This window comes from Protomyctophum bolini, assembly GCF_963924005.1.
Source record: "Protomyctophum bolini genome assembly, chromosome: 21".
NCBI classification, from domain to species: domain Eukaryota; kingdom Metazoa; phylum Chordata; class Actinopteri; order Myctophiformes; family Myctophidae; genus Protomyctophum; species Protomyctophum bolini.
Genome location: NC_137882.1, coordinates 4,793,617 through 4,808,616, shown reverse-complemented (window position 1 = coordinate 4,808,616; position 15,000 = coordinate 4,793,617). Strand labels below are relative to the sequence as shown.

General features: G+C 43.5%; 1 protein-coding gene across 1 annotated transcript in view; it reads right to left on the bottom strand.

The window, feature by feature from the left end:
- Positions 1-15,000, bottom strand: part of LOC308336147 (E3 ubiquitin-protein ligase RNF152-like) — a 50,983-nt gene that overhangs the window by 17,741 nt on the left and 18,242 nt on the right. Inside the window, exon 2 of the mRNA XM_080793412.1 lies at positions 7,173-7,257. The gene's annotated coding sequence lies outside the window, so the exon portion shown is untranslated. The remainder of the gene's footprint in view (positions 1-7,172; positions 7,258-15,000) is intronic.

Here is a 15,000-nt window from a genome sequence, read left to right as displayed (position 1 = left end):
GCTGCCAAATCAACAGTCTTTGATACGGGCCAACTCGCCTGGTTCTCTGAGCTGGCACACACGCAGACACACACACACACACACACACACACAACACACACGCAGCGATCGGTGGCGTGGTACAGAGAGACAAGCTGGGTTCTTTGTGGAGCTTCCAACAAACAGGGTATTATTATGACAACACGACAGCAAAACATCAAAGACGCGCGACGCAGGCAGAGGGATTTCAATCTGATATTATTTAGTTCACTTTCTTTTACACAGCATGCAGTTCAGTTATAGTTTATACAGTAGTTATTTCAGTTACTAACTTCATTAAGTCCTTAACTGAGAGTTTGTTTTAAAATGTCTAATACCTCTGGAAGGACAGACAACCGGTGAAATCGTGTTCAACAAGATTGTTGCTTTTTTTTCAAAGACAACAACAAGCTTAATTTGGAGCAAGTTAACATGCTGGTTCCAGACGGTGCTCCATCTATGGCAGGGAGCATCAAAGGCTGCGTGCCATCGCACCGAGGATGAAATCACTCCACTCGCACTAAACTGCCTCCCCCTGGCCAGCCGGGCGCCTGATGGAGGGGAAAGGAACTGGTTGGAATAACGTGTTCCTTCCACACGCTATGTCCAACCAGGGGAACTCCCCCCTGTCAGGTTGTAAAGGAGCAACTTGGACACTCAGGCATGAAGGAAGCATGAGTTCAAGTCCGTTGCTCTCCCCTTGTCCCCCATATATGGGGACTATAGGTTGGTGGAGGGTGTGTAGAGCCCAGGATCACATTAGATGATTGACACAGGGGTGAAAAATGGGTTACAAAATCGTGGGATAAAAAATATATATATTAAAAAGAAATCACTCCACTGCTTGATCCACCAGAGTGCTCTGTCTGTGCGACTGACTCAGTGGTGAGTTGAACGATACAATGGACTCCGTTTATGGCCATGATTAACTTCTGTAACAGAGCGACCTCCATGCAGTCTTCAACACAGACTGTTTCGTCAACTACACTTGAGGATAATATGTGTCAGCTGATCATTACATAGTGATTTACTGTTACATAATGACGTTCGGTGGTTAAGCAAAGGGCAATGCGCTCCCTTTTTGCTTCCTTTATGATGAATTCCTGTTCTGTTCTTTAACTACATAGAAGTGTCTATTTGTACGTCTCTCAATGTTTTGATGAATTGAACATGGTGGACCTTGTTGTAAACAAGTGTAATGCTTAACAGTCTTTGTATTGAGTTTGTGCTTGAAATGTACTGTAATTCTGCAAACTGTTAATACATATTTCAATCAATCAATCAGAGTATGTGACCTCATATAGGAAGGAAATGATAACATTTCTCTGTGACTCCAAGCTGAAGAAAGCCAACACGTTTCTGTGCTGCTAATGTTGGATGATGGATTTGTTTTCCAATATGTGGTTTTTAAGAATGAATCAACTTAATCTGGGACTGCAGGGTAGAAATAAAACAGTTGTTGAAAGTCTAACTGCATTTCAAACGAAACTATAGTTCTTTTCTCTTATGATCTCACTGACAGAATGCTCCAATTTCCCACACTTTGTAACTTTATCAAAGTCATCAACAAGTAAAGTCAAGCCAAAAGTCACTCAATTAATGACAGATTTCATTGCTAATTCGAGGGAAAACCTTGCAAGACGATTTGATGAATTTGACATGCCCAGAGAATTGATGAATTTAGTGAGGAACCCATTTGCCAATTAATGTAGCTGCTATTTCCACAAAAAGGACAAGAGTTCCTTGCATCACTGATTCACTTCACATTGATGAAGGTCCCCTGCTGCTTGAAATAATTGACATGCAAGCATCGCCTGCTCTGAAGCAGGCACTTGAGACTGAATCCGCCACAACATTTTGGACAAAGTGTAATCATGTCAACACATTCCCCAACATAAAAAAAGCTGGCAATATATCTGTGCTGACAATGTTTGGCTCAACATACACCTGTGAATCCAGCTTCTCTCACATGAACGCCATTAAAACAAGCAACCGTGCCTCCTTGACAAAATGAGCGTTTGGCATCACTGTTTGCGGGTAGGGCAGCCCTCACTTCCTATGAACCCTCTTTCTCTGCCAATTGCCCTGCAGTCAAAGAAGTGCAATCTCTCTCATTAGTTGTGTGTATGTATCAAAGTGAAACGCCTAAGCTGTTGAGTTATTCTCAGACACTACCAAATAAAACAACAGCGTGTGTGTGTGTGTGTGTGTGTGTGTGTGTGTGTGTGTGTGTGTGTGTGTGTGTGTGTGTGTGTGTCTGCATTAATAGCTGTTGTTTGTCAGTCTCAATGTCTCAGTGAGGAGTGAGCAATCTGGGGCCACATGAGGCCAGCCTTTCATCTCTCTGTCTGTCTCTCCCACGTGCACGCACACACAAACACACACACACACACACACACACACACACACACACACACACACACACACACACACACACAAATCTATGTTATTTCTACATAGTGTTGTAGAGTGGGTTGCAGAAGACACAGAGAGAGAGAGAGAGAGAGAGAGAGAGAGAGAGAGAGAGAGAGAGAGAGAGAGAGAGAGAGAGATAAACAGAGGATGATGAATTTAGGGAAATGGGGAGAAGACAGATGGAGAAAACAACAGAGAAAAAGAGATGGGGAGAGAGAGAGAGAGAGAGAGAGAGAGGGACAGCCAGATCTAGCCATGATTTCCTTTGTTCATCTTTGACAACGAGGTACCCGATTTAAAAAATGTTTCAAGATTCCTCGAAAATAGCACCAGCACCTGTACTGGGTCTGCGTTCCCATAGTTCCCTCTGCTTTGTTCTTCCGAGTCAGCCATACAGTAGCCATTTCTGCTGTGCCAGAAATAGAAATGAAACGTGGTACTGGTACTGTATGTACAACCTTTTTCCCGGGAAGGAATATCTTGGCCCAAACACAAAGAGTTCATTAGAGAATACTTCCCCCCCCCAGCCCTTGAAACCAATGACTCAACCTGTTCAATAAGTCCCTCATAGCCTTGAACACTGCATGGATAAATAGATGTGCCACTGACTGTTTCAGTCAGGCATCCCTCCCCAATGCTAGGATCCTAGGTGGGCCTCGTGTCTGTTCGTATAGCAAAATTAATTAGTTGCAACCACATAGTGTAAGTCAACAGAGAACAGTCTGGTGAGTCCATCTACAACGCCAGGAGAGAGAGAGAGAGGGGGGGGGGGGGGGTGGGGGGTGGCTAGGAGAGAGCAGAGAAAGACAAATGACAGGGACATGGGGTGGGGACAGACAGGGACATGGGGTGGGGACAGACAGGGACATGGGGTGGGGACAGACAGGGACATGGGGTGGGGACAGACAGGGACATGGGGTGGGGACAGACAGGGACATGGGGTGGGGACAGACAGGGACATGGGGTGGGGACAGACAGGGACATGGGGTGGGGACAGACAGACAGATAAACAGACAAAATAAGAACGAGACAGACAGGGCAAAGTGAGAGAAAGGTCTGGTGCTGATTCTCTCTGTATTCACCATGACCTGTGTGACCTCACACATGACCTATGTGACCTCACACACACACACACACACACACACACACACACACACACACAATGTCTGCAAAGCACCAGAAGAGAGTGAGAGACAGAGAGTGAGAGAGACAGAGAGAGAAGCAAATGTCAAACAGCCATGAAGGACCGGTACACGTATGACCTTCAGCGCGCCCGTCTCCTGAGGCCGTGTGCCGCGGCGTGTGCGCGCTCGTATCAAGCCGCCCTCCTTTGCCTGTACACGCCACCGACATGTAGGTGTTCATTTCCTAATTATCAAACCTACACCCATGTGTACACACCACACACGCTACCAACATGTGTTCACATCAAATCTCCATCCCCTGTACACGCTACCGACATGTGATCATGTCAAACCTCCATCCCCTGTACACGCTACCGACACGTGTTCATGTCAAACCTCCATCCCATGTACACGCCACCAACATGTGTTCATGTCAAACCTCCATCCCATGTACACGCCACCAACACGTGTTCATGTCAAACCTCCGTCCTCTGTACACGCTACCAACACGTGTTCATGTCAAACCTCCGTCCTCTGTACACGCTACCAACATGTGTTCATGTCAAACCTCCGTCCTCTGTACACGCTACCAACATGTGTTCATGTCAAACCTCCGTCCTCTGTACACACCACCAACATGTGATCATGTCAAACCTCCGTCCTCTGTAGACGCTACCAACATGTGATCATGTCAAACCTCCATCCTCTGTACACGCCACCAACATGTGATCATGTCAAATCTCCATCCCCTGGACACGCCACCAACATGTGTTCATGTCAAACCTCCATCCCATGTACACGCCACCAACATGTGATCATGTCAAATCTCCATCCCCTGTACACGCCACCAACATGTGATCATATCAAATCTCCATCCCCTGTACACACCACCAACATGTGTTCATGTCAAATCTCTGTACACGCTATACCAACATGTGTTCATATCAAACCTCCATTGTACAATGTATACATATTACATACTATACAGACACGTGTTCGTATCAAACTCCTAGCATGTGTACACGCTACTAACATATGTTCATTTACACGTCTGTCGTGTGTACAGTACACGCTACTAACATATGTTCATGTATCATACGTCTGTCGTGTGTACAACACGCTACCAACACGCTCTGCAGTGGAGCGGACAGCTCATTATAGCTAGCTAGTTAACCCGTTCTGGGCAGGAACCCATTTTGGTTTTAGCACTATGTTATGCTTTAGCTATTGAAAAATAGCAGACCTACAAGCTCATAGCGCGCCACCGAGTGGCGCGCTACGAGCTTGTAGGTCTGCTATTTTTGAAAAATCGAAGAACGACTGACATAGAAGACATTTTTAGAATCTGATCTCAGGTCAGAATGGGTTAACAGTAGGTGTTTCTGTGAATACGAACCAATGAGCCGAACAAAATGAACAAGCTGAACATGACACACTACAGCTGGGCTCTGTTAAAGGGCCACTTCACCACATTCATTTCAACCTTCATATAATTGCATGGTCCTCATTAATATTCATGATAAAATGCCACAGTTTTTTTTCCTACTCTGTCTGTGTCTCGTGGGAGGGGCTGTGGCGGCCAGTTCAGAAACTCGTCCACCAGTGACATCATCGATGGGGAATCCAAGCTAATAGAAACTGCAGGCTTTCTATTCCTTGGAAAGTTGCGATGCGGAAATGGAAGACATCGTTCTTACGATGATAAAAATCACACCTGTGTGAAGTGAGGGGCGCTCTTATCATCTTACGGGGAAAACAAACGGTGACAAAACAAACATTAAATTCTCTTTATTGTCAATGGCATTTTTAAAACAAACATACATTAAACCATAGGAGTCAAAGAATATTAAAAATATATATATTGTTTAAAAAAGATCTGCCTAACGATGATGTCACTGGTGGATGGGTTTCTGAACTGCCCCACAGCCCTCCTATGAGACACAGACTGAGTAGAATTATATTTTATTATTTATTTAGTTTAAAAGTGGTGAAGTGGTCCTTAACAACAAAGGCGATACGACCGATCTACACGTGACAACCACAGTTCTTTCAAAATAAGACGGTTCTCCAGTATAAATCCTGCCAACAGATGGCGCTGATGGTGGCGGAGGAGCTAAACTCTGAAACTTTGTCACAAGATAAAACAGACACCAAGGAGTTGATTTTTTAGTAATAACTAAATAGTTACTGCACTCTGGCTGTAGAGGGCAGTGTGGTTTTCCTTTTTTTCAACCTTTTAACTCGTTTCCTTTTTTTGTGTTGCTGTTATTTTTTCTACTGGCTGTTGGTAGTCATTGCTGCCAGTTCCTATTGGCTGTTGGTAGTCATGGCTGCCAGTTCCCACCTGATGTTGTGTGGGAGTTCAGACTGATCCAGACCGTACTGAATAACTGCCAGCTTGCAAAATGTCTTCAGACTAGGACTCAATTCTAAGACATGCAGGTCATGTGTCAATGTCAATGTGCTGTATGGTCTACGTCCTCCAACGAGGATGACACGATCTCCCACCATGCAACAGAATGCCACGTGACCCAACATATATTTACTTAAACATGGAACATTCCCTTTGGACTCAACCTTCTTCCAGATCACGGTCTCTGGACTGAATTTCCACGTATCATTGAAGCCCTGGTTTTGGTTCCTGCCACCCAATATGTAAAGCTCTCCATTGTAGGAAAAGGCTAAATGATCGCAGCGTTCTTCTGGAGGAAGCTGTGCAGAAGGCGTGTTCACCCATTGGTTGGTCTCTGTGTCAAACACTCTGATGGTGTGCGACGTGTGCGTGTGTGCGTGTGTGTGTGTGTGTGTGTGTGTGTGTGCGTGCGCGTGCGTGCGCGTGTCTGACGCAAAGCCATCGCACTCTGACAGGTGTGAGGGAACAGAACAGGCCGACACCCGCTGAGTGCTAATGAGGGAACGGGCCCAGCGGTTGATGAAACGCAGGAACGCGCACGCACACACACACACACACACACACACACACACACACACACACACACACACACACACTAAGACAAGTATAAGTAGGTTTGTCGGAGAGTTAGCACGCACGCACATTCAATCATTTGTTTAGGCCCACATAAGAGATAAATATTTACAAAGCGCCGTCAGCTGATGTTGGACAAACACCTCCATAACACACCCTCCAGGACAGTGAAGGGTGCGTTACCAGTAAGGAACAGCGTCTTCGCCATATTTGGCGGCTACCGATTTTGCACAGAATCTTGCAAGATGTTTAGCTGATTTTTGGCATCAAGTTGTTGTAAGCCTCTCTCTATACATACACAAACACACACACACTCACACACACACACACACACACACACACACACACACGCACGAATGCATGCATGCAATACACATGCACACACAATGTAAATGCTCATATACACATACATAAACAGACATACATTTCAACACATAGGCATAGCTTACATGTGCACACCAGCACGCACACACACATGCATAGGTTTGGAGATGCATGCACGCACTTACAGAAGCGGTTGGGTACGTGCAAATGCTCCAAATGCTGGTTTTATCCATCGGGAGACTCTACTGTGTGTGTGTGTGTGTGTGTGTGTGTGTGTGTGTGTGTGTGTGTGTGTGTGACCTCACCTTTGGGTGCAGAGTTAGGCAACGGTCATGTTTCAGTCAGCAGACCAGCTGACAGGCTGAGAGACACCCAAGGACTGCAGAGACTCTAGAGAGAGAGAGAGCGAGAGATTTATATTAATTTACATTTACAACATTTATACCCATAGAGACAGAGAGCGAGAGAGAGAGAGAGAGAGAGAGAGAGAGAGAGAGAGAGAGAGAGAGAGAGAGAGAGAGAGAGAGCGAGAGAGAGACAGAGAGAGAGACAGAGATACAGAGAGAGAGAGTCAGAGAGACAGTACATAAACATTTATACCTGTAGAGAGCGGGAGACAGAGAGATATCACCATCCATCACCACCACCAGGCAAACCAGGCATACTTAATGAACTGGTGGGGGTGCAGCCCACATATAAAACGACATTTTAACAAATACTGTACACTTTTTTTGAAAAACATCTTCCTCCTTATAATAACAATAAGACCTGATGATTACGTTTTAGGGTGGGGGGGAAAAATCATGGCTCTCCATCTTTAAGTGTTATTATTATAATTAATTACATTTACGAATGTGCCCCTAATGAGGAAGTGTTAGCGTTCCCATAGCAGGGTTGAGAGTGATGAAAGCACTGTGTAACTGACTGTCGTGGTCATTCAGTGTGCCAAGGACGCAGTGACACAGCTGTCTCACACACTGATCTCAGGTCAGAATGGGCTAGGAGAGTCCCAGTGTTGTGTTGCCATGACTCTCAGACCTATCACTGATCTCAGGTCAGAATGGGCTATAGGAGAGTTCCAGTGTTGTGTTACCAGACTCTCAGACCTATCACTGATCTCAGGTCAGTGTTTGTGTGCCAGACACTCAGACCTCAGATCACTACATGAACTTTCATATCAGACAAAAACATCCTCTTTGTATTCAAACGGCAGAGCCTCAGCCTGCAGGTTCAATCCAGGCAATCAGACCTACTATACTGTTGTTGTGCAGCACGGCCAGATACTCACTCACTAAGGGGGGTCCCTTAGTGGACTCACTCACTAAGGGGGGTCCCTTAGTGGACTCACTCACTAAGCAGAATATAACTTCTGAATCAGTTTAGCTGCTGCTTCATGCTGTTCTTTATAGTTATTCCTTTTTTTTTTTATTGTTGTTGAATAATTTAGTCATTCAATTTAAATTATTAAATAAAAGCTTGAATCACCTTTTGTGCTTGAAAATTGTGGCCAGACAGACCGACAGAATAGGCTTATTCCAACTGCTTTAACCCATTCTGACCTGAGATCAGATACTAAAAATGTCTGTTTGAAAATGACAGTTTTCTGAAAAAGCTATGTTTCTATGTCAGTCGATCTTCGATTTTTTCAAAAATAGCAGACCTACAAGCTCGCTATGAGCTTGTAGATCTGCTATTTTTCAATAGCTAAAGCATAACATAATGCTTAAAACACCAAAAGGGGTTCCCGCCCACAATGGGTTAAAACCCATTAGAGTGTTCGGAGGTTAGTTGAGGTCTAGATTAGATTAGGTGAGATTTAAATAAATACGTGTCCGTCATGAATCATGATTAAGAGCAGAATCTCTTCTTCCCTCCCCGTAGTTTATCTGAGGACACAGCGGCCCGCCAAAAGGACCGCTTCAACCCGTTTTCAACCTCTTCATATAATTGGTCCTCACTAATAAATGCTCATTATATTAAAATGGCACCACATTCTGTCCCGGCCCCACTTTTCCCACCGAGGTTGAACCGGTTCAGTTCCATCTCATATTGAACCGGTTCAGAGTGTTTCCACTGACAATCTATTGGTTCAGAACCACTAAAAGTTTGTTTCGGAAACTGGAACCAGAAAATGGCCGCCGGCCGGTTCCGTGAAAGCACCAACACGGTTCCAAGAATCTAGAACGGAACCAGTTCTAGAAACAAAGTTATTTTGGTGGAAAAGGGTCCATATATTATAGAGGGTTGTGGACAGTTCAGAACCCGCTTACCAGTGACATCAACAGGCACGTGCACACATCCACTATTACACACACACACACACGCATGGACCACTACCTGCACGTACATACACACACAGGCACGTGCACACATCCAATATTACACACACACACACAGTTACACACACACACACACACACACACACACACACACACATGGACCACTACATGCATGTACATACACACACAGGCACGTGCACACATGTGCGCACGCACACACAGTACTATGCCCACAACTGCAGAGATGCACGCATGCAATGTAGTGTACATGTACCACACACACACACACACACACACACACACACACACACGCACACACACACACACACACACGGCCCTATTATCTGTCCCGAGAATGACCTCTGTGGGGATAATACGATTTTTTCCCCCTCATTTTCCTTGTCTCCGCAGGGACTATCACAAGCTTTCACTGAGGACTTACGAGTACTGTGTCTGTGTGTGTGTGTGTGTGTGTGTGTGTGTCTGTGTCTGTGTCTGTGTGTGTGCGTGCGTGCGTGCGTGCGTGCATGCATGCATGCATGCGTGTGTGTGTGGCAGACACTGCCTGATTAAGTGCGTGTGTGTGATACTGTTAAAAAAGCCACAGATAATAGTCTACACAGACTTGTCCTCGTTTCAACGTGAAGTAAACAACGTTTTGCTGCATGCTTTCTGGGTCAGATACTCAGAGACTCAGAGCCATGCAGGGAAATAAAACAGATTTATTTCATTCTTTCCTTCATCTCCTCCTCCTCCTCCTCCTCCTCTCCTTAAAGCCCAAACCACACCAAAGGGTCCGGTTGGGACAAAACCCTTTTTAAAGTCAAACACACCAATGCAACTCCTTTGCAACTCAATGAGTTTTGATTGATTGATTGATTGATTGATTGATTGATTTGCATTGGTGTGGTTAAACCTTAAAAACCATTTTGTCCCGACCCGACCCTTTGGTGTATAGGTTGGGCTTACCCCATTCTGTACGGTCGGGAACCCCTTTTGGTGTTTTAACTATTGAAAAATAACAGATCTACAAGCTCATAGCGCGCCAATCATGAAAATGCGGCACAAATCTTTGAACATAATATTCTTTCAGAAGACGTTTTTTCGACGTCAGGCCTAAATGGGCTTAAAGACTCACATTTCTCTCTCTCTCTCTCTCTCTCTCATCACAAAAGTTTGAAATAATCGTGATATTGATTTGAAGCAATATCGCCCACCAGGCCCATCGATAATAACAAACATGCCATCCAAGCATTATCTTCACCCTCACACTTGTTTTACATCCGGTGATCATTGGCAGACTCTGTGCCAACAAGTGTATAACAAACACTAAACAGTGAGTGAGACACCCTGGTCCGTTGGCAGCGCTGGCTGCAGTCAATCTATCAAGAGCTATACACATTTATTATTGTGGTGAGAGAGAGAGAGAGAGAGAGAGAGAGAGAGAGAGAGAGAGAGAGAGAGAGAGAGAGAGAGAGAAAGAGAGACAGACAGAGAGAGGGTGGTGGAAACCGAACAGAACAGAATAATGGAGAACGGAGATGGAGAGATGAACATGGAGATGGAAGAGGGACACAGACAGACGATCACAGAGACACGACGGAGGAGGAACAGACAGTCCAGATGGAGAGAAGGCAACAGAAACACAGTGTGCAGGTGACAGAGAGAGAGAGAGAGAGAGAGAGAGAGAGAGAGAGAGAGAGAGAGTGAGGGTCAATTTGAGGACGAGGGAGAGAGGTGGAACAGTGAATTACTTTTAGTCCACGTCAACAACAGCCTTAATACCTCTCCGTGTGCCAGACAGACACAGACATAAACAACCATGTTAGAGTGAAATATACCCACCACCTTCAATTTACAATGTAGGCATTTAGCAGACGCTCTTAATCCAGAGAGACTTACATTAAGCAAGAACAAAACAGCATGGGAATACCTTCACACCCTCCATCTTTTTTTCAAAGATTTGGCACCGAGTACATCTCACTCCAACGCCAGGGTCATGATCACACACGAGGCCAGGCCGTGTGATGATGGACATAATATTAGAATTGCCACGGCGGACATACTATCTATCTATAAATGCACCGGAAAATGTCTGTCAGTCATTCTGTAGCCTATACACTTCCTTATATAGAGGGTATGCGCATGCATAAAGTGAATGGCAGATAGAGTGGAACATCGAGTGGCAAAGTGAATTTAATGTTGTTTAAAGTCATTTCATGCAATGAAATATAGGACATTTCTGTGTGGATGTCTGGGGCTGTCAAGGCCCTCTATAGAGGGTATATATGCACGTTAAATCATCGTACCTGGAAGTTATGCGGTAACGCCCACTGGGTGGCAAAAAACTACTTTCTGGCCTTGACAGCCCATTCATCCAGACAGAAAAGTCCTGTCTGATTGCATTAAACAATGTTAAACTCACTTTGCATTATTGCTTTGCCACTCGGTGTGCCATTCACTTTAAGCATGCGCATATACCCACTATATTCAGTGAATTATCAGTGTTTTATCAGTTACATGAACTTTTCTTCTTTTTTTAACATGATTTTCCAAAGGTTATTCAAGTGTACTGTAACTGTACCCCTGCCCTGACCTCCATCTACAGTAACAACACGTGACATGTTGTTGACAAGCCCTAATCACATCACGATGCATTGTTTGTGACTGTGAGCTATTTTTGAAATAGGGATTAAGTGGTATCGTCACTTTGGTTTGCACTTTGCACCACCTATACCTTCTCCCCTCTCTCTCTCTCTCTCCACACAGTGAGCCAAGGACCGACGTCCTCATCCGTCTGTGAGCTATGGGCCTGTTGTGTCCTTGTGTAACCTCAGGGATATGTGTGGGGGGGCAGAGAGAGAAAGTGAAAGAGCAGGGGCTGAAAATAGGTTTTCAATGTAATGAGTCCCGGGATGCAGGGATGGTCCCAGGCAGTGTTGTTTTTGGCAGCGAAATTTAGATTTTAAGTCATAGTCTTTTGAAAAGTTTTGATTTAGTTTTATAGTCACCTGGAATGTGTTAAAGGATCGGTTCGCCACTATTGTATGGCCTTTGTCATGCTTTAGTATGATATCCGTTCATGAAAACAATACAAATATTTACATTTGGCGAAACCGCTGCGGAGAACGAGTCATGTAATGAGCTGAGGCACGGTAATATCATTTCCTACAATACCCACAGTGCATTGCGCGACAGACAGACAGGCAGTGAGGCAGCCCCCAGTCAGCTGAAAGTTTCCCGTGTTGTTTAGAGTTGACTTGAAAGCGATAGAAGTAATAATAATAGCTAATATTTAGCGGTTGTAATAGTAACAGCAGTAGTGGTGGTATAGTAGTTAGTAGTCTCTGATAGTAAGTAGCGTAATAATAGTGATTTCGAACGTGCGCAGCGTCGGACTCGAAATTCCACTGGCTGGCTTTGTTTTTAGAAATCGTTATGAAGTACAGATGCAATCCCAGCTGTGTGAACCACTTTGGGTGTGCAGTGAACATTTCACCAACGCAGATATCTTCCAGTTCAACCGCAATCTAATGGAAGAATTGACGCGGAGCATCATCATCATCGAAGCAGAAGTTGCAGAACAGAGGTATGTCATTATTGTCATAATAAACTAAAGCTACAATGCTGTGTACAGTACACCAGACACTGAATGAATGGCGATTGCATTACAGGAGGAGACCACATGCATTTCCTTTCAAAATACATGGTTGTTGTTACACGTGGTTGTTGTTGTGATGTCTATAAATTAATTTGACATACCGAGTGTCTCTGATGCTTACAGCATTATAAAGATTTTGTTGCTGTTTGTAACTGGAACACCCTCCACATAAACGCCACCATTTTTCCTAGCTCTGGTCCATAGCCTCAGAGTAAGGCTATGGAACAGAGCTAAATTTTTCCATATCAAGCTGCAAACTACAAACCAAACATAAAAGCATTTAAAACCGGGAAAGCATCTGTATTTGCATTGGCTATTCAAAAATAGCAGATATACAAGCTCAGTGCGTCACTTGGAGTTGGTGCCGTGCTGCGAGCTTGTACATTTGCTATTTTTCAAATGTTTTGCTAAAATAAAAAACCTTATTGTTTACCATATTGTCTCATTATTGGTCAGAGGCCCATAATTGCATAATACTTTATTTGTTGCAGGAGCTGAGGTCTTGGTGGCTGTCTTCAACTCAAGAGATGAAGAAGTGGCTTTCAAGGAACTCCCAAGTATACAGTATATTTATTATATAGATACAATTTACTTTGTATGTTGCTATTGAACACAATCTGGATTGATAAAAGAATGTGATCTCATTTTCAAATATTAGACATGTACTACTCCTAAGCCTTTACCAATATTGTTGTGCAAGTACAATTTTAATTCTGGACTTTTACTTGTAACAGAGTATTTTTATATAGCAATATTGATTAGATCCTTTTTCTTCTGGGATTCTTGCACACTGTCCGATTTTTGTAATCTGAGTAGGAGGACAAACTTTGCCTGTGTGGCCTTGTTTTTTAAACCTTATGTTACAGTACAATAAAACACATTCACTGACAAAGTCACACTTATTTCCATTGTGGTCTTGTTTATATAAACAGACATGTGAATGATTTGTATCACGGTGGCCTTTGATGCAATATTGACAGTTTGAGCCTCAGAGTATTAGGAATTGGTCAAAATGTATAAATACAATAGGCCTACATGAGAAAAAATAAAACAAACTTGACATCAAATCAACTATCTTTTAATAGTACTGATTTACATAAATCTATAAAAACAGGGGTCTATGGTTGAACTGGAAACTAACAAACTACATGTACAATCATACAAGTGCATTAGTCAGAGGTCACTGAGGCAGGTGGTTCTGCATGATGACATCTCGCTGGAGCAGCTTCTGGCCAGGACAGGAGACGCACATGCTGTGGTGAGACAAGACAAGAGTCAGTAATGGTGAAAGCACTAAATGATTACTGGAATGGACGACTGAGTGTGTAGGCTATGTGCAGTATGTTTCATGTGATGTACACTTGGGTATTGGACTGTTAAGATTACCGACCAAATTAGTAGGTAGGCTACAACTATATCAAATATCAATGATAATAATAAGCAGACTTGGCAACCTGACTTGTAGAAAGTATTCACACAATCATGTTACCAAGATTGCCTTTTTTTACCTTTAGAAATATTGCATGAATCAGAGCCTGTCAGTCAGTAGATGATGCAAAAACACTGATCCATGCCTTTGTTTTTTCTGGGCTCGATTACTGCAATTCTGGACTGCAGAATACTGCCAAAGAAAACAACTGAATCTGTGACCTTCCAACCTACATGACTGCCTTCTATTTCAATGTTTTATGCCTTGCGTTTTTCTCTCCATTGCTCTGTAAAGCACTTTGAGCTGCATTGCATGTCATAAAAGGTGCTATACAAATAGTTTGATTATGAATCAGTGCAAGGCACTTTGCTTGAGTAATTTGTACAATGTTGTCATCAGTTTTATAGTATAGTTTGTTGCTTACTTTTGATAATGATCTTTTTTTCTTCTTTTGAGATATTACAAAAGGTTAAAAGTCAATTCGCTGTCATCTGTTGTGATTTACAGATACAATTCAATACTACAGTGTGAAACAGTGTGTGAGACACAGTAGGCCTATAGTATAAATGACAGTATATTTACGGGACTTTGGTTGACCACTGGTCTTTGTAAAAGCATATATAAATATGTGAACCTTTATTGAAAATGATATTCCCTCTAGTTTTCTAGGGGGTCAAACTAAATACAGCAAATACAGTAATGTGCTTTATGTATGAAGTTTGAGTTGAGTATGTATGGCTCACCATCAGTCCATCAAAGACATC